Source organism: Tiliqua scincoides, chromosome 1 (genome assembly GCF_035046505.1).
Source record: "Tiliqua scincoides isolate rTilSci1 chromosome 1, rTilSci1.hap2, whole genome shotgun sequence".
Lineage (NCBI taxonomy): Eukaryota > Metazoa > Chordata > Lepidosauria > Squamata > Scincidae > Tiliqua > Tiliqua scincoides.
In genome coordinates, this window is record NC_089821.1 from 21926400 (window position 1) to 21946833 (window position 20434).

The 20434-nt window shown below is 44.2% G+C and overlaps 1 protein-coding gene across 7 annotated transcripts in view; it reads right to left on the minus strand.

Moving 5' to 3' along the window:
- GPHN (gephyrin) overlaps positions 1 to 20434 on the minus strand; it is a 464667-nt gene that overhangs the window by 194894 nt on the left and 249339 nt on the right. The gene's annotated exons all lie outside the window — the stretch shown is intronic.

Genomic DNA, 20434 nt, shown 5'->3' on the forward strand with positions numbered 1-20434 from the left:
AAGCTACTGGAGTAATTTCTGTGACAATTCTCTAATATAAATGAATAAAACCACATTTTGAAATGCTAAAAATACTGGGTACATTCAATCTACCACAGGTGCAACACCTGTATGTGGACATTCCCAGAGGCTTAATGGAGTTCTAAATACTGAGACTTTCACAGTCGGTATTAATGGTATTGAAACAAGGGTCAGGCTGATAGGCCACGGTTGAATAAAGCTGTTCTCATGTTTCTCCTACTACTTTGGTAATAAAAATATTATTAAAACATTTGGTCCTTTGAAAATGCCTACTAAAGTAGAGATGAAACATTAGGTGAGAACAGCTTTATCTGACTGCGGCCTATCAGCCCAAACATGGCTCATATAAATGGAGTTCTGTTTCCCCTGTCTCATATAGGGCCATCTCAATAAAATGTTCACACATTTTATAATGTCAAATTTATTATGTTAAAATTCACACATATATTGCATATGATGTACACAGAAGCCATGGCTTGACCAAGTTAATTAATATGTGAATCAGACCAAGTGCTCCACGTGTCCCCCATTTGGCATCTATGCACCACTGATATTGTTGACTAAGGCAGGGGTGCCCAAACTCTGGCCCTGGGGCCACTTGTGGCCCCTGAGGACTCCCAATTCGGCCCGCAGGGATCCCCTAGTCTCCAATGAGTCTCTGGCCCTCCGGAAACTTGCTGGAGCCTGCGCTTGCCCGACGCAACTGCTCTCAGTGTGATGGCCAACTGTACGACCTCTTGCATGAGCTGTGGGATGAGGGCTCTCTCCACTGCTTGCTGTTTCATGTCTGTGATGCAGCAGCAGCAGCAAAGGAAAGGCTGGCCTTGGTTTGTGCAAGGTCTTTTATAGGCCTTTAGTTATTGCAAGACCTTCATTCATTCATATAAGTCCATCTCCAATATATTTATTTATGTAAATTTATTCAAATTTGAAATGTAAATTAATTCTTTTTTTCCCCCAGCCCCTGACACAGTATCAGAGAGATGATGTGGCCCTCCTGCCAAAAAGTTTGGACACCCTGGACTAAGGGATCTACAAACATCCACCAACGTGTATGCTGGGATGTTTCCACACATCTCTTCAATTGCTCCCCTTAGAAAGTGGTTCTCAAACTCTCTAAAGTCTGAGAACTGGGGGTAAGTGCTTGTGGGGGCAGGGACTGGGATGGGGGGATGTCCCAATGGCTCTGCAGCGATGGCGGCACCGGAGGCACCCAGCAACATTTAAACATACCTGAAGAGACTGGGCAGCCTCCCAGAGGGTCCTGAGGTTCACAAAGCCTTTTCTGCTAACCTCCCCTCCACTACTGGGATCCAATTTGTAGTTGGAGCCCACTCTCAATTTCAGAAACTCCAGCACTTCGGAACTTTGACTGAATACTGGAAGTGGGCTCTGACTGTAAATTGGAGCCCACTACAGTGGAGGGAGGCTCACGGACAGTGAGCCTCCAGGACCCTCTGGGAGGCTGCACAGCCCCCCCCCCGGTATGTTTAAATGCTGCTGGGTGCCCACAGCACTGTGATGACTGCAGCGCCATCAAGACACCCATTTCTAGGTCACTCCCCTTTAAGGGAAAGTGACCCTTTTAGATTCCAGTGGTGGGCTGCGACCCACCACTTTGAGAACACTGCCTTAGATGTTCATCAAGCGTTGCAGATATAAATGTGCATCTGGGGAAGTGGGTAGAATGGAAAGGCTCCTATGGAAATCATCCACATAGGTGCAGCAGATCCATGAGTTACATTTTAGATTACAAAATAATTATACAATGCAGGAGCACATTTTGTTTAACCTATCCACATCTGCAACAGTTAATTTGGTAATAACATAAGACATCTATTCTAAACTAAGTGCTCGAGAACCAATCACAAAGCAAAAGGCAGAATCAAAATTTATCAGGCAGAACAATTTTTTTTGATGAATTATGGAATGTCAAACTAAATTCCATAGAAGGGGAAGAAGACAAAAGAACCATGAACAATGTTGTAGTTGCACAAGAAATTTTTTGAGGACATCAACTCCGACTGCTATTTTCCATGCTATAAAAGTGAACACTTTATGAGCTTAATCCCCCTGCACACTGATGCAGCAGTGCCAAAATGGCACAAGCTGTACCCAGCCTTGGGAAGCTTGGGAGCCTGCCCTATGGGGTTACTATGATCTCCACCAGCGATTTAGCTGGCGGAAATCTGAGCAGCCATGTGTAAAGCTGTCAGTCCTGGGAGGAAGGTCAGGATACAGTGGAGGAGGCCTCCGCAGATCCTGCCCCCCTCCCAGGCCTGATCTGTCCCTATTCCACCCCTCCTCCACCCTGAAACGCCCATTCCTCATTTCTGAAACATGCTCCACAACCGTATCTGTGCTGTCCGGCAGAATGCCTAAATGCAATGTTGGCAAGGTGGCGCAGACCTCCCCATCAGTGTAGGAACCGCTGCTCCGGCAGATTATCCAGTTTGCCCACTAATAAAGGACATCATATAAAGTCATAAACGTTATATTTGATGTCTCCTTTAAATGGGCAGTCGTTAACATGTTGTCACGATGGCTGCAATGTTATAATCACAGGGAGCAAAAGCAACAAAGCCATATAAAATCAAAATGCTGTCCAACAATGTGACTAACTCAAAATCCATTTCAGGAACAAAACCTAATAACACTATGTCTAAAAAATTGGCAACCTTCATTCTCGAAAGACTATGGTATCGCGCTCTGAATGGTGGTTCTGGAACAGCGTCTAGTGTGGCTGAAAGGCCAATTCGGGAGTGACAATCCCTTCCACACTTGGAGCAAGTGCAGTCTGTCCCTGGTCTGTCTCCCTGGCTATGGGCCTTCCTTCTTTGCCTCTTTGCCTCAGTCTGTTGGCCAAGTGTCTCTTCAAACTGGGAAAGGCCATGCTGCACAGCCTGCCTCCAAGCTGGCCACTCAGAGGCCAGGGTTTCCCACTTGCTGAGGTCCACTCCTAAGGCCTTCAGATCCCTCTTGCAGATGTCCTTGTATCGCAGCTGTGGTCTACCTGTAGGGCGCTTTCCTTGCACAAGTTCTCCATAGAGGAGATCCTTTGGGATCTGGCCATCATCCATTCTCACAACATGACCGAGCCAACGCAGGCGTCTGTTTCAGCGGTGCATATATGCTAGGGATTCCAGCTCATTCCAGGACTGTGTTGTTTGGAAATTTGTCCTGCCAGGTGATGCCGAGGATGCGTCGGAGGCAGCGCATGTGGAAAGCGTTCAATTTCCTCTCCTGTTGTGAGTGAAGAGTTCATGACCTGCTGCAGTACAGAAGTGTACTGAGGACGCAAGCTCTGTAGACCTGGATCTTGGTATGTTCCGTCAGCTTCTTGTTGGACCAGACTCTCTTTGTGAGTCTGGAAAATGTGGTAGCTGCTTTACAGATGCGTTTGTTTAGCTCGGTATCGAGAGAAAGAGTGTCGGAGATTGTTGAGCCAAAGTACACAAAGTCATGGACAACCTGCAGTTCATGTGCAGAGACTGTAATGAAGGGAGGTGAGTCCACATCCTGAACCATGACCTGCCTGAACCATGACCTGTGTTTTCTTAAGGCTGATCGTCAGTCCAAAATCTTGGCAGGCTTTGCTAAAACGATCCATGAGCTGCTGGAGATCTTTGGCAGAGTGGGTAGTGACAGCTGCATCGTCGGCAAAGAGGAAGTCACGCAGACATTTCAGCTGGGCTTTGGACTTTGCTCTCAGTCTGGAGAGGTTGAAGAACTTTCCGTCTGATCTGGTCCGGAGATAGATGCCTTCTGTTGCAGTTCCAAAGGCATGCTTCAGCAGAACAGCGAAGAAAATCCCAAATAAGGTTGGTGCAAGAACACAGCCCTGCTTCACTCCGCTTCGGATGTCAAAGGTGTCTGTTGTGGAGCCATCAAAGAAAACAGCGCCCTTCATGTCCTTATGGAAAGATCTGATGATGCTGGGGAGCATGGGTGGACATTCGATCTTGGGGAGAATCTTGAAGAGGCCATCCCTGCTGACCAGGTCAAAAGTCTTCGTGAGATCTATGAAGGCTATAAAGAGTGGCTGTCATTCCCTGCATTTCTCCTGCAGTTGTCTAAGGGAGAATACTATATCAGTGGTGGACCTGTTGGCTCGGAATCCGCACTGCGATTCTGGATAGACGCTCTCTGCAAGTACCTGGAACCTCTTTAGTGCAACTCGGGCAAACAGCTTTCCTACAACGCTAAGGAGAGAGATGCCGTGGTAGTTGTTGCAGTCACCCCTGCCGCCTTTGTTCTTGTACAGCGTGATGATGTTTGCATCCCTCATGTCTTGAGGTACTCCACCTTCTCTCCAGCAGAGCGAGGATTTCATGCAGCTCAGTGACGATGATCTCTTTGCAGCACTTTCGGACTTCAGCAGGGATGCTGTCTTTTCCAGGTGCCTTGCCAAAGGCAAGGGAGTCTAGGGCCACTTGAAGTTCTTCTAGGGTTGGTTCACTGTCAAGCTCCTCCAGCGCAGGCAGGCACTCAATGTTGTTCAGCGCTTCTTCGGTGACTACACTTTCTCTGGAATATAGCTCAGAGTAGTGCTGCACCCAGCGTTCCATCTGCTATGCCCGATCCTGGATGACCTCGCCTGTGGCAGACTTCAGAGAGGCAATTTTCTTCTGCGTTGCACCTAGGACCTGTTTGATACCATCATACATCCCCTTGATGTTGCCCGTGTCAGCTGCTATCTGTATCTGGGAACAGAGCTGGAGCCAGTAGTCGTTAGCACATCTCCTGGCAGTCTTCTGGACTTTGCTGCGAGCAGCTCAGAGGACCTGCAGGTTGCGTTCACTGGGACAGGCCTTGTATGCTGCTTGAGCTCTCCTCTTTTCCTCAATGACTGGTGTCAACTCCTCAGAGTGGGCTTCAAACCAGTCTTCCGCCTTGTTGGTCTTCTTGCTGAATACAGACAAGGCGGTGTTGTAAACAGCATTCTTGAAATGTTCCCATCTGTTGGATACATTTGCGTCGGCCGGGCCTGGAAGAGATTCCTCAAGCGCTCGTTCAAATTCCTCCACTTTTCTCTGATCCCGGGTCTTGCTGGTATCAATGCGAAGTCTTCCTTCCTTTTTCGTGTGATACAGTCGCTTTGTTTGCAGTTTCACTCTGCTGCACACCAGGGAGTAGTCAGTGTCGCAGGCAGCACCCTGATAACTGCGTGTGATCTTGATGCTGAGAAGGCTGGAGCATCTGGTGAGAATCAGGTCGAGCTGGTGCCAGTGCTTTGATCTTGGGTGTATCCAAGAGACTCTATGTTGGGGCTTTGTGTTGAAGAACGTGTTGCTGACACAGAGACTGTGATGACAGCAAAACTCTAGCAGGCGTTGGCCACTTTCGTTCATCTTCCCAGTGCCGAACTGACCTAAGCAAGTGGGCCACGAACTGTTATCAGCACCAACTCTAGCATTGAAATCGCCAAGGATGAATAATGGCTCTTTTACAGGGATCTTTTTGATAGTGGTGGCCAGGTCATCGTAGAATTTGGCTTCTGCTGGAGACGACAGAGTCGGTGCATAAGCATTGATGAGAGTGACAGGTCCTGCTGATGACTGGAGCTGCAGGGACAAAATTCTTTCACTTCCCACAATAGGTGGGATGATGGATTCCAGCAGGGTATTTCTGACCGCAAAGCCAACACCATGTTCCCTGGTTTCGTTTGGTGGTTTTCCCTGCCAGAAAAATGAGAAATTTCTCTCCTTGACAGATCCGGAATCTGGCAGCCTCGACGATGTCCATCTGCAGTCTGCTCAGCTCCATGTCGATGACAGCTGTTTTGCAGGTCATCAGAGAAGCCAGGTGTAATTGTCCTTACGTTCCAGGTGCCCAGCTTTAGGGCAGGAGTTTTCTGTTTTATGGTGCAGAGTTGTTGATCCGCTTGTTGGTTTTCACCCTAAACCCCACGCACTCCGTGAGGTTAACGGACCGTGGCGAGGCAACACCTTACTGGCTGGGGACTGCCCAGCTTAAGGCGGGTGGTAGCTGCCCAATGAGATGCAATGATCTCTCCCACCATTGGAAGCAGCCCCTGGCATCACGCTCTACGCCAATCGAGCGAAGACTTATAACCGGTAAACTGCTGCTTCCCGTGTTGTGCCGACGCCTTATGGCGAAGTTGGAGTGTCCTCTCCAGTGCGCGAAGGCTGAGTAAAGAAGGTATGGAGGATAGGCTGTTACCCATGCAGCAAATCCCCCCTCTCCACGTTGCTGGAATGGTCCAATGGAAAGGCAGAAGCCAATACGGTTGGTTCCAGCGGCGCCGCAGGAGTTGCCAGAGCGTGACTGTGCATAGCCGCGAACTGCCTCAAGGAGTCCGGCTCCGGATTTTGCCTCAAGGTTGACTCCTGAAGCCTTTTCCACAATTGGATATAGCCACAAGGCAGTGGAGGTTTGAGGTCAGAGTTTCCTTCTCTTAGATGAGCTGCCTTCCCAGACTGTCAAGTCCCATCTACCCGGTGGCTGTTTGGTCACCTCTTACAACAAGTACAGCCAAATAGGCCAAACTGAGGGCCTGTTCTTATCCCCATCCCCTGGGGGTTGACGCAGGAGTGGAGGGGCAGAAAGGGAGATTGTGGGGGATGGAGGACTGCAGGACGAGAGAGGAGGGTTGTGGGTAACGGGGAATTGCAGAGGGAGAGTAGGGATGAGGATAACAGAGGACTGCAGAGGGGGGAGGGAGGAGAGAGGGGATTGTGGGTAAAGGAATTGCAGAGCAGGGATGAGGCTAACGGAGGATTGCAGAGGGGGAGGGGGGAGAGAGGGGGTTGTGGGTAATGGGGAACTGCTTTCCCTCTGCAATGTCTAAAAAACAACTGCAGTAATGATGCAGAAATAGAAACAAGCTCTTGGAAACTTTTATGTAGTTCCTATAGGGCCACCTAAACTTTTAAAGGCTAACAGAAAAGACAATGTCAAATTATGAATAGACTTGTGTGGATACGTATGCAACTACAAAATGTTCAAGACAGATTGATAAAAATACATTCAAGTTTGCAGTCATTTCACAGGTCAGAATGGGATAATCATGACACAACATTACTGAAATATCTTGAGTATGCTGTCCTCCAACCTAAAACCACTGCAAAATGAAATAGCCACCAGTCATGGAAGTGTTAATGGGGTTCCAGAGTTATAGCTTTAAACAAAAAGTTGCATTTTGTTTACCATAAATAATACTGTAAGAACATAAGAACAGCCACACTGGATCAGGCCATAGGCCCATCTAGTCCAGCTTCCTATATCTCACAGCGGCCCACCAAATGCCCCAGGGAGCACACCAGATAACAAGAGACCTCATCCTGCTGCCCTCCCTTGCATCTGGCCTTCTGACATAGCCCATTTCTAAAATCAGGAGGTTGCACATACACATCATGGCTTGTACCCCGTAATGGATTTTTCTCCAGAAACTTGTCCAATCCCCTTTTAAAGGCGTCCAGGCCAGATGCCGTCACCACATCCTGCGGCAAGGAGTTCCACAGACTAACCACACGCTGAGTAAGAAATATTTTCTTTTGTCTGTCCTAACCCTCCCAACACTCAATTTTAGTGGATGTCCCCTAGTTCTGGTGTTATGTGAGAGTGTAAAGAGCATCTCCCTATCCACTCTGTCCATCCCCTGCATAATTTTGTATGTCTCAATTATTTCCCAGGTATATTTCTTATATATTTATTTATTACATTTATATCCCATGTTTGTTTCATCATGTAACTCAAGATGGTGCATATGGGTTTCCCAGCTGGTGTCTTATTCAGATACTAACCAGACCCAGACTGGCACATTTTCTACATCCTGTATCTTTGGATCATAGACCTGAGTCACAGTTTCAATTAAAACCACTAAAATCTCCCTTTGTTTTGAGTCTTGGCAACCACTTCACCTCTTTTAGCTTCAAATTTCTAACTGAAAATTATTTTATAGGACAGTGGTTCTTGAACTTTTCCGGCCCACGGCTACGCTGATCCTTGTAGCCATTGGCCATGGCTCCCCATTACATCACCTCACCTCAGTTACCCCCAAAATGGGGATGAAAGTGTTATAATTACACTAGAAACAAACAAAAAAACAAAAAAACAGCTGCCAGCACTCTGAGGCTGCAAACCTAACCACACTTACCTGAGAGTAAGCCCCACTGAACAAAATAGGACTTACTTTTGAGTAGACCTGGTTAGGATTGTGCCCTGACTTTGTTAGCAGCACACCTGGAGGGTTTTGGAAAGGGACGTCTTTTCTTTCTTATAAGGGTGGAAAAAGAGATGAATTTGCTGGGGGAGGGGAAGACTTTGTTTTGTGTGTGGTATCTGCTAATTGCAAACTGATGTGAAACTGAGACACAGAGACTGCTTGCCTGCAATCCTAACCTCACTTTCCTGGGAGTAAGTCCCACGGAACACAATAGGACTTACTTCTGAGTAGACCTAGCTAGGATTGTGCCTTTTGTCTTATAATAGCAGCCAACATGGGAAGTACCACCCCCAAAAGGAGGTAGGGGGGAAAAGGGAGATGGCTGAAAAGGAATGGGTATTTTTATTTTTTAATCAATTTTTGGAGACAAAGTTTGACTGCAAGAGTGGCTTTTTTTCTTTTTTGATGGGGGAGGAAAAAGAAAGGTGAAGATCCTTGGTTAAGCTGACACAGACCCCAAGCCTATGTAGGCCTACTCAGAAGTAAGTCCTGAGTCAATGAGGCTTACTCCCAGGAAAGTGTGGATAGGATTGCAGCCACACCCAGCAAGATTGCAACTCACCCCGAAGTAGATGGGGGCTGCTCACACACATACACCCCAACATGCAGCTGCCACCCCTATCCCTCCCAGGCAAGATGGAGGAATGCAGGCTGGGGCATTTGGACACTCCCCCCCCTAACAGCAGGCTGGGCTCCCTCCTTCCCAAGCAGAGGAAAGTGCAGTGCTGCCTGTACTTACTTGAGGAGCTCTCTCTAAATCCCAGTTTCCCTCCCAGTTTGAAGCCTGCCAGGAGCACGCCCTGTGCTGATGAGATGCAGCACTTCCGAAGCTGCCCAGCCAGCCTTCTCTCCGTTTGGTGGGGAGGCTCCACCACCTCTCCCCACAATGTTTCACAGCCCTCCCCACCTCACACTGCCCCACCCACCTCGTTCATAGTAGCAGAAAACCAGCAAGTAGGGAGGCAACATGTGCGGCTGAGCTGAGCAGCTGTGGCCACCTCTCTCCCCAAGATGCCTCACAATGCCCCTGGGGGCTAGCCACACTTCCCTGAGCAGCCCCAATGCACAGACTGAATACCTCAGTTATAGGATGTTGCCAAGGTATTATACAGTGTATAATAGTAATGAATATTAGTAATGAATACTTCTGGAACACATCACCAAACACTCAAATTTTTCAGCACTTCCCCTTCTCTCTTTTAATCAGTTCTAACACAGTATTCAATACATTTATTTTGCATCTATTCATTTTCCCCCTTGTATCTTGGTTTTTCTCCAAGAGAGCTGATGGAGGCTAGTGGGCAGGAAGTGTGGTCAGAAGGTTGAGCTGCCAGCCAGCCAAAGTATGCTAAATGGGAGTAGCCTGATCCTTTCTAGGAGGGAGACTGGAATGAGACCGGAAGTCATTGACAAATTGTGATAACCCTCTGTGAGAGAGAGGAGTCACTGGCATGCTGCATTGAGAGGGCAGTGAGAAGGTGGAAAAGAAGTTAGCAAAAGTGATAACAACTTGAGATCCTGCCTGGCATGATTTGTAGCTAACTGCAGAAGCTTGAAGGCATGTTCTGTGCAGCCATAGAGATGACCACACTATGGGAGGGAAACATCTGGAGACTGAAAAGTTCTATATAAGAATAGAATAATATTTTAAAGGCCCTTATCAGGTCTAGGGTAGCCTGCCTGTGTAAATAGACTCTATGATGAGAAAGGCATTATGTAAATATAGAAATATGGGATTCTCATGCTATCTTCACAACACTCATGTTTGAGACATGTAACTTGAACCGGGTTTGAATTACTGTCCGTTTTATAAACCAAAGTCAAACAGTGCTTTGTTTGCTGAATGCAGTTTGCCTGGTTTCCTTCCCCCATCCCCAAGAGTTATTATACACATAACCCAAACTATTCAGTGCTGCCTGATTGTGGCAAAAGCATCTTTACACAGCCACACTCATAGCAGTAGCAGAAAGAAGGAGAGAAGCCAAACACTGGCCTCTTCAGCAATCTCTGACCGCTCTGACAATGTAGCCAAGAAGAATGACGATTCCTTGGCTCCATTACTTCCCTTTTTCACAAGCACTCCCCAAGAAATTTCTTGAGTTTAGCTTTTGTTGTTTTCTCCTCATTTCCCTCAGGAACTGTGCATATCTCTGTTGATTCATCTGAACCTCCCTCCCTAGCAAGCAGGCCCTGAGGAGTCCCAGTACCCCAATATCTAGATATTTCTGAGGAGTAAGACTGGATTACAGCCTAAGGGCCCAATCCTATCCAACTTTCCAGCACTGATGCAGCAATGCCAATGGGGTGCACACTGTATCCTGCAGTGTGAGGACAGGACGCTTAGTTTTACTAAACATAATTGGCTTACTTCTGAATAAAATAACACTGTTTTTGAACACCTCTACCAGTATCTCATTGATAAGCAGTGATTTGGTTTGCATAAGTATACTTAAAACCTCAGTACACCTACAATACTGCTCTCTATTAAAACATGGTAAGCAGTCATAAGCACTCTCTTTTGGTGTAGAAAGCATTGCAGTGGCTGTGTTGCAAGTATATGCTTGCTCACACACGTGACTTCAATATGTTCTCAGAAGGGCTCTGAACAATTCTGATTTGTAAACTTTGTATCACTAATTAAAGTTCATAATAGGATTCCACTGTGTGTGTGTGTTTGATAGTGGTAAAGCTCAATGCACATATATTTCAAAGAGAGAGTGGGATGGAAACAAGTTGTTGCTTGGCAGAAAAAGGGAGGATGGAAACTTCTGTAAAACAGCCAAAGATTTCAGCAGTTTCAGGCCTCCCTAGACTAGTACCTTATAGCCAGCCATACTGTGATGGTAAAACAATAGAACAGGCAGGACACCAATGGCACAAAACCAGGATATCTGGACTTAATGTTAACAGGAAACCACCATTAGCAAAAACCTATTAACAAAACAGACTTAAAAGTATGGTTTCAAATCTTGGTCTTCCGGTCCCAAACAAGCCAGTAGGGAATAACAAACAAAACCGTGTCACACTTGGACTCAGACAATTACTTGTCCAAGGATATCTGTGAAGTTCATGGTTGAGCACTGGCGATCTTAGCCCCTATGCCGCTTGGGGTCAGGACTGCAGGGTGCTGCCTCTGCCCACTGGGGACCTTTGAAGCCAGGGAGACTACATGCTGCCTTCTCAACCCTCCGAATGCCTTCTGAGGGCTCCAGAAGGTGAAAAATCGCTTTCAGTTTTCAGTCTAAAAGTAGCACGGTCCCTTTAATTTAAACCAAAAGTACCGCACTTCTGCAATTGAAGATACAACACAAGGAACAAGGTAAGGAGGAAGATGATCTACTTTCCACTTGCTTTTAACAAGTGCACATCTGCAGTGGATTGTAGGGAGGCAGCAGCAGCAGACTCAAGGGTGAAGGACACCCCAAATCCACCTCCCTCTTGCCTCCTGCAATCTTCTGCTGATGCAATCTGCATCACCTAGCCTCAAAGACTGCAATTCTATCAACACTTACCTGGGAATCAGCCCCAATGATGATAATGGGATGTACTTCTGAGTAGACATGGATAGGATTTGGCTCATAGACAGGCTGCCTCCGTCCAATACCTCTTAAAGCAACTAAATCTGGATTGCAAAATAGGGTAACTTTTTAGCATATCTTTTCAGCTGCTCAGGCATACAACCTCAGTTTGAAGAAAATTCATGGAAGGTGATTGCTCCTTGTTAACTCTTCTAGTTACATCTCTCAGTAGCTTCTGATACTATGGACCACAACATTTTGTTACACCACTGAGGACAAGAGGTTGGTGTAAGAGGGAAGGCTTCTTTCCACCTAAAGGCTGTCTCTGCAGTGGTTACAATTCGGACTTCCCACCCCGGCCTTAAATAGTGATTCTGGTAGTTAAGTATTCAGACCAACAAGGGCTGTATTCCATGAGGATCAGTGCTGTTGCTAATGTTGCTTCAATTGATAATTAAGCCTGTGGCATATATCCAACTCTTCTTTTTTTGAGTATGTACAGCTGAGTTCTGCTGCTCAGAATGCATGCCTGGATGCTGTGGTTGGATTCACAAAGAATAAATTTAGAATCTCAACAGAAAAGTAATTGATTGAGGCTGAATTCTTTTTTGTAACAAAATCATATCTGTCCAAAATGTCACTTAATTTTAACAGGACATCTACAGGTGAGTGAAAATCTTGAGATTCAATTTCGTCCAAGAAGAATATTTGCAGAATTTCTCTAAGAAAGCTATTTAACTTTTTTATGCTTTGAAAACGGAGCACTGGAAGGATGTTGCCTGAAAGCTGTTACACTAAGTGTCACGAGTCTGGGCAAACCTAATTGGGAGACAGCATGTTTTATGAAGAAACCTCCTGCTGCTCTCCACACAGTGTGCATAAATATTGTCCGATAAAACATCACTTCTAAATTAAAGTACAAAATGATTTAAAGACAATGGAGTTTGTGCTCCTTCACATCTAGTAAAAAAGACCTGGAGTAGCTGAAAGGACTTCACTCCTTAAGTTTAAATCCTAATAAGAAGATAAGCATATGTAGTTTCTTCTTGGCTAGCAACAGAGGCCATACAGGGACACCTGACACAGCTCTGTGCTGATCCAAGCACATCTTCCATTGCCATGGCAACTCTGATGCTACATCCAGGCTACACAAACCATGAAAAGACCAACAGAGCATGCTCAGCTTATAATGATAAGTGATGAAAGGGGGCAGCTCATTAACAGGAGGGGTTTTTCTGGTTGCCTCTTCCCAAGGTGGAGGGCTCAAGTCAGTTAACCCCATGAAGCAGCTCCCAGGATGATGATTTGGGTGAGAATTAAACTCCTACCTGAGCTTCGGCCCCTCTGAGGCCACACTTAGAACTGTCTTTCTGTCTCTCCTGCTTCACTGGTGTATCCATGCCAAGAATAGGCAAACTGTATGCAGTGCCCGGGGGGGGGGGGGGTCGGGAAGTTTCAGAGGGGAAAGGTGATTTACCCCTCTGTAAGCCTCCCACTCCACAATTGGTCTTCTCAAACTGGCAAGTCCAGGGAGAGAAAGGGGGCAAGGAAGACTTGAAAAAGAAGTGACAGATTCCAGTGCACGCCATCGCTTCCAGATCCATCTCCTCTTGTAGTCTTCCTACCCCATTCTACTCCCTCCCCGCTCCTGCTGTTGCCTTACCTGCCCTGGCGGGTGCTGAGCAACCTGGTAATGGTTGAGGAATACTGCCACCTCCTGCAGCTGTGCTCCCAAAATGGCCACCAACAGAGGGCTCCATGCTCCATCAGCAGCCATTTTACACAGCAGAACTGTGTAAAGCCCAGCACACCCCAGTCCAATTGGGCTGTTAAACTCATGCAGCAGCTATAATCTGATCTTCCCTCTCCTGGAACCACTACCATAAAAAATTTCTAAGGATCCAGAGGCACCTGAGACATTCAAATACCACAGAAGGGTTACTTTTGTTTGCCACTAGTTGTTTGATTTTTCTCTGTAAACCGCTTTGTGAACTTTTAGTTGAAAAGCGGTATATAAATACTGTTAATAATAATAATCATAATTTTGTGAGGAACAGGAAGACCTTAGGTATTCTCTAGAGTTTGGACATTCTTCAACCACAAACACCTCTGCATTATTTCCTGTTGCGTGAGAGGGAGGAAAGGGGATCATGTTGTGTGTTTGCAGACACACAATATCCTCATCTGGTGACTTGCTGACTCTTGCAGAATCATGAGATCTGGTTCCTTGGATTCCCAAACTGAACATCTTTGCAAATGTCTATGGAATCTGCTTCAACATTTTAGGGCTGTTCAATGATACTTGCAGTCAAAAATCATTCCTTAGTTTGAGGTTTATTGTGATAGGGGGTAGCTGCTACATATATATATATATATATATATATATATATATATATATATATATATATATATATATATATATATATATATATATATATAATTGTGATGGAATATGTTGGGAAGGAAAAAAATTGTGGTATACGGACTCTGGAGTGTTGTTTTGGTAAGTAATCAACAACTTTAATACCAGCTCTTAAGATGATCAACAATAAATACAGCTCGTCCCTCATTATCCACTGGGGTTCCGTTCCAGAACCCCTAGTGGATAAAAAAAAACAGTGGATAAAAAAACAGTGGAAAAATATATTTAAAGACCCACTTCCAGGTTTATTGCTCCTGATGGAGTAAGGTCATGCCTTGACATCCGCAGGGATTTGATTCTGGGACTTCCTGCTGATACTATAAAATGTGTTAAATAAAAGCAGTTAAAAAAAATAAAAACATGTGTCCCTTTACAATTGTGGTTTAAAAACAGCTTTTCTTACTGTTGCAGAGAGGCAGTCAGCAATTAGAAATGCAAAGGACTCTTGCCTTTGCCTGGCTCAGTTGAAGAATGGAATGATTGCTTGTATGACTGTCTCTTTACAACAGTAAGAAAAGTTGTTTTTTAAAGTGTGATTTTATAGTGATGTATTTTTCCCTTCTCCAGGGATGAGCACATTCCTTCTCATTTGCAGTGGCCATTTGTGTTGAGTCAAATCCATGTATAAAAAATCCAGGTATAACAAGGTTGGACCTGTATAATAGTTCTCATCTTCTTTTAAATTCAGTATTGAACAGTATTCCTTGGTCATGACTTCCCATCCTTTAAGAAGTCTTTTTCTTTAGGAAAAAGAGAACTGGAACAATGAGGTAAATGCTAAATATATAAAGACTTTGCAGAAGTGATCACCTGTGTTCAAGAAAACTGCTACAAATGAGAGCAACAAACATAAGTATCTGGCGGCAAATCAAGGCTGGTATTATAACTATTATGAAAGAACTGGAGGCAGTGGCACAGTCAGTGGGAGGTGGTCTCCGGGTGGCAACCTGGGGCAGTGACACCACTAGTGACCAAAATGGCTAACAGCGTGGTTAGGAATAATGCCATCATGTTATATACCATTGATGTGTAATTTATAGATGAATGCAATGAAACAAACCAGAGTGAAATATCTCAATTCTATCAAGATATGGCCAACAAAAGCCAGAAAACAAAAATTAAACTGTATTATGTACAACTTCCTTAACTCAAAACAGACCAATGAGACTGATTGTTCAAAGAGCCAATGAGATGTTATTATGACACAGCATAGAACCAATAGCGACACCCTGGGGGATGGGTGACACCAGGGATGGATCCAGTGTTCATATTGGGGGGCTGGGCATGAGCACTACCTTAACTCCAGAGCCCAGAGCAACCAGGCAGGTAGACCTGGGCTCGTGGTTGAACTTTGGCCTCTGTGGCCAAGGTTTGCTGGACGGGTAGAACTGCTGGGTAGACCTGGGTTCCCATCCTGATCGTCCTCTGGAGTCACCTCTTCCAGGCAGACAGACAGGCTCCTGTCCAGACTTGGAGCCCAGATCTACCTGCCAGATAGACCTGGGTTCCCATTCTGACTGCCCTCTGGAACCACCTCTTCTAGGCAGGTAGACCTAGGCAGGTACCTCTTTCAGGTGGGTAGACCATCTATACCACTTCTGCCATGCTGGTAGACCCAGCTCCTGTCCAGACTTGGAGCCTAGATCTACCTACTGGTAGACCTGGGCTCCAATTCTGATTGGCACCTGATTTTGCTCCCCATCCTAGTGGGTGCCCTAACCAGCTGACTAAGGGCACAATCCTAACCTGACGTTAGGCCAACACAAGGGTGACAGGTAGGCATGGGGAGATGAGGAGGGAGAGGGAGGGAGGAGTTCCTGGGCAGAGGGAGGGAGGGCAATGGGCAGTCCTGGGAGCTGGCGGGGAGCAGGAGGCGGGGCTGGGATCTGGCAGTTATGCTGGATCCCAACCCCCATCCCCAGCGAGAATGGAGCGGCTTCAAGCTGCTCCGCTCTCCTCGGACTTGCACCACCTCTTGAGGTGGCACAAGTCTGAGAAGACCCATAGGTGCCAGCAGCCCTTACCCAGGGGTAAGGGAAAAAGTTTCCCCTTAATAATAATAATAATAATAATAATAATTTTATTTTTACCCCGCCTTTCTCCCCGAAGGGACTCAAGGCGGCTTACAACAGATTAAAACATAATTTAAAAAACAAATAAAAACATATTAACACATTATAAAAAACAGGAGTCAGAATTAAAAATAGGTAAAAAGAGCATAGAGCAGCAGCAAGTCATAAAAGAATCAGGCCTGTAAAAAATATTAAAAGATGTTAAAAAGATGTTAAAAAGGCCGAGAACTCAGAAGGCTTGTTTAAACAGAAGGGTCTTCAGGCCTCGCCGAAAGGTCTCAAGAGAGGGAGCCATTCTTAAGTCAAGGGGAAGGGAGTTCCATAACATTGGTGCCACTACTGAGAAGGCCCTATTTCTTGCAGCCGCCCCACGTACCTCCCTAGGCAGCGGCACTTGTAAAAAGGCCTTCTCTGATGACCTATGAGGACGAGCCGGATTGTACGGGAGTAGGCGATCTCTAAGATACCCTGGCCCAGAGCAGTATAGGGCTTTAAAGGTCAATACCAGCACCTTGCCTTCCCCTTGCCTCTGGTTAAGCCGCTTCTGGTCACAATCCTGCGCTGGATACAGCACAAGCCTCCTGGCTTACCTGTTCCAGTGCAAGTTAGGACTGCACCCTAATTTTGTCATATGGAGGGGTGACAAAAAATGTATAGGCCCTGAGTGACCTAGCTACGACACTGACTGGAGGGAATATAGATACTAAATTGTTAAGAACAGCAGCTTCAAAAATACTTGTTTTGAAACTTGAAAACATCAAGTGTTGACTAACATAAGTACTACATAAGAAATTCTAAATATTCAGAAGACCACAGGAATTAACATGCTATTGATACCATTAGATTTGCAGGCAGCAGATTGCTAGGAAGACCGGAAGTCAAGGCTTGACAAAAATAGATGTACCTGGTTAGAGGGGAAAGAAAAATCTTAATGAAGCCAAAAACCTTTAGTTTTGATACTGTCTTTAGTCCCTGATTTTGTCTTATCTTCCGAATTTCATCTAACTTACAAAAACTATGCCACATCTAAAATGGTCCTATTACTTTAGAGTATACAGGCAGGTACTGTAATTTCTTAACCATATCCACTGCAGAACAGGAATCAAAGGAAAATTACACATTATTATAAGTATGATTATAATCACACTTTTACTTTGGAAGTATATACTTGCAAAAAAAATCACAGAAGTCCACAGATAAACCATGTGAAGTCTATACTGCTTTATGAAGTATTACGAGAATTAAGATTGTAATATTTCTGTTGAGTCACTGGATATGTCAGGAAGCAAACACACATACTTTTACATAGAAACTGAGTTTTCAGGGCAAATTAATGTTCCAGATTTAAAAGAAAAAAAGACAACTAAACGTTAAGAGCTCAGGGTATCCGGTAATGCACTACAAATGACAAAGCTTCTTGTGTAGTAAACACTACTGAATTTAATGAAAGCTGAGACTTTGAATTGGGATTTATTTTTTTGCAGAGTTACAAGGAGTGTGAGCATTCATAACAGATCAACGTATCAGATATATAATTTGGGTGCTCATAAAGGGGGAAAGAAAACGTTGCATTAAAGAAATCAGGTTTTAAAATTCTGCAAGAGAACTGTAAGAGAATGTAGTATAGCTTAGTACTCTCATTTTTAGTAGTAGTTGTAAGAAATTAACCAGAAAACTATCAAGCCAAAACCTATTCAGCATCTGTTTTGAGTGACAAAGAAGTTTCCCTTAAAGGAATGTTGAAACTGGGAAAAAAATATGTAGATGAAAAATGATAATTTGAATTTGAGCATGTGAGGAAGTTGATTAAAAAATTAAGATTCCATACACAGACAAGCAACAAGACAAAACAGCTTCAAAATAAGAAGAAACCCAAGAGCATAATATGGTAAACAGCTGAATACTGGGAATCTCAGACAAGAAAAAGTATTTATGCTGGGAAATAAGCAGTAAATAAAAATAATGTAAATTTACCTTAATTGCAATAAATAAATAGTTTTTGCGGAACTGATAACTATATTTTAAAAGACCTATGGAATATATATGTTTCTATTGAAAGTCCATTGCACATAGCCAAGAACTTCCTAGTTGAAAATTTGCCCTGAGCTTTCGGCAGATATAATGTCCTCTTGAAAGAGTATAAAAGATTTAAAATTAATTGACTCAGTAAGATTTGCTGGCTTTAAAAAAAAAATTCCAATGGCAGCCTGTTACAAAAGATTCAGTTTAAAATTTAAGTTTTTAAGTGAGTAAACTAGCTTAGAAATTAAAGCTGTCACAAAGGGAAGATTTCTGGTTATTGGAGCAGGATAATGAGAATTCTTTCAAGTGCCTCTCATTTTTAACTAGTGTAATTTGTGACCATCTCAAATATCTACATGTGGAAGGGAAAAAATCAAAAAGCAAAGACTTCATAATTGTGTGAAGAAATGAGGCTGAGAATTCAGGAAGATCATGAAACATTTTACAATTTCCCACTAGAATTCCTGACAGCTGTACTATATTCCTAGATAATAATTATCATCTTGTCAGACAGAACCCAGTGCTGCATGGATTCCAATACAATTGTTTCTTCAATATGAAGCCATCAATGCAAAGCTCAGTAGGCATGATGCACTGCCATCCAGCCAGCAGAAAATTAGGGGATATTTGTCAGGTCAGCTGTTATGTTCTGCATATGAAGACGGCATGGGGGAGAGAGAGAGAACATCAGCAAAAGGAAGAAGAAGTGCTGATTGTAAGGAGCCCAGCCAGAAGGGGTTTTGCAACACAAAACAAGTGTACTCAGCATTGTAAGAACATTGAAGCTGGGATATTTTAGAAGAAGGTCCTTCTGTCAACTCGGAATGTTGTACTGAGTCATCAGGAAGATTCTTTTTTTCTAAAGAGAAAGCTATTGCCTTAACAAGCATATACCTTTTGCTAGATGTCCAAGACCTCTTTTCAGATAGATTGTCTTTCGAGACTGAAGGTTGCCAACACCAAAGCTCAACAATTTGCTCACCAAGAACGCCCCTCCCCAACTTTTCAAAAAATCAGTACATTAAATACAATATCATTCCTGTTTTTTCCTTCAGGACAAACTACAATATGCTGCAATCACACCATCTACAACAACAATGAAGTGACATCAGCTTCCCCTTTTACACAACAGCATGTCTTGTCATATCTCCTATACTGAGGCAATATCTGCTTGTTTTTGTAAGGGATACTTCTGGCAGATAACCAGAAGTGCAAATAGCATCTTCTTTTGAAATTAGTAAAATGAGCATTACACATTAGTCTCCTTCACTAACATGGCAATAGCAATATGATTTGGGACAGAATAAGCCAAATGCTAAACAAGTAACCAGAAAAGTCTCCTTTACAATTATTTTCCACATTTATGACCACTGTCTATTCAACAGAACAAAAGATTCAAGCTTTGATCTGCCTGAGTTTGTTTTACTATCAATGAAATGGGACAAATAATTAACAATTTTACACAGCCAAAATGAAGGCATTCTAATAAGTACAATTTGAACTTCTTAATAAACATTAAGTGTCCTTGTTGCTAATCTTTATACATCTGGTAAAGCATCTTAGACTTTTGCGGTAAATAATTGAAGAAGAGGTTTTCAATGAGATCCAGACCCCCTCAATCTTTCTAGGGATTGATTGAGTATTCTGATGAAAAAAGAAAAGAGAAATTTTAAAAAGTGAGATATGTGAGCCTGAACAAGGACAAGTTGGAGCCAGATTAGAGCATTTTTCACTTCCTCACATTTTTACTTGAATGTTTGGAAGAGTAAGCAGTAAAGAAGCAAAAGAGGAATGGCAGACAATCAGCAGATGGGCAGTATTGCATAAAATGGCAATGCTGATGTGCAATCAGATTCTAAAGGCAGCACAGGATCAACGTAAGCTAGTAGTTAAGCGAACAAGGCAGGAAAGAAAGACAGCCACGCAACAAGTTGAGAGAGCAGTATAAATCAGCAGGTGCACAAAGCATCAGTACAGCAATTCCATGGTCAGCAGATGCACGCAGCAGCAGGGGAGCAATGCTAGCCAGTCAAAAAAGGGAAGAAATCCAGGGGAGGTAGCTGCCCATTTACAGTCATATACAAATGGCAGCAAGAGGTCATGGGCACTACCTTGGGTAGTCCTATGCTGGGCAATCAGTGCTGAAGTGGACCATTCCAGGCAATCAAGCAGCAAAACAGTGTATTGCAAT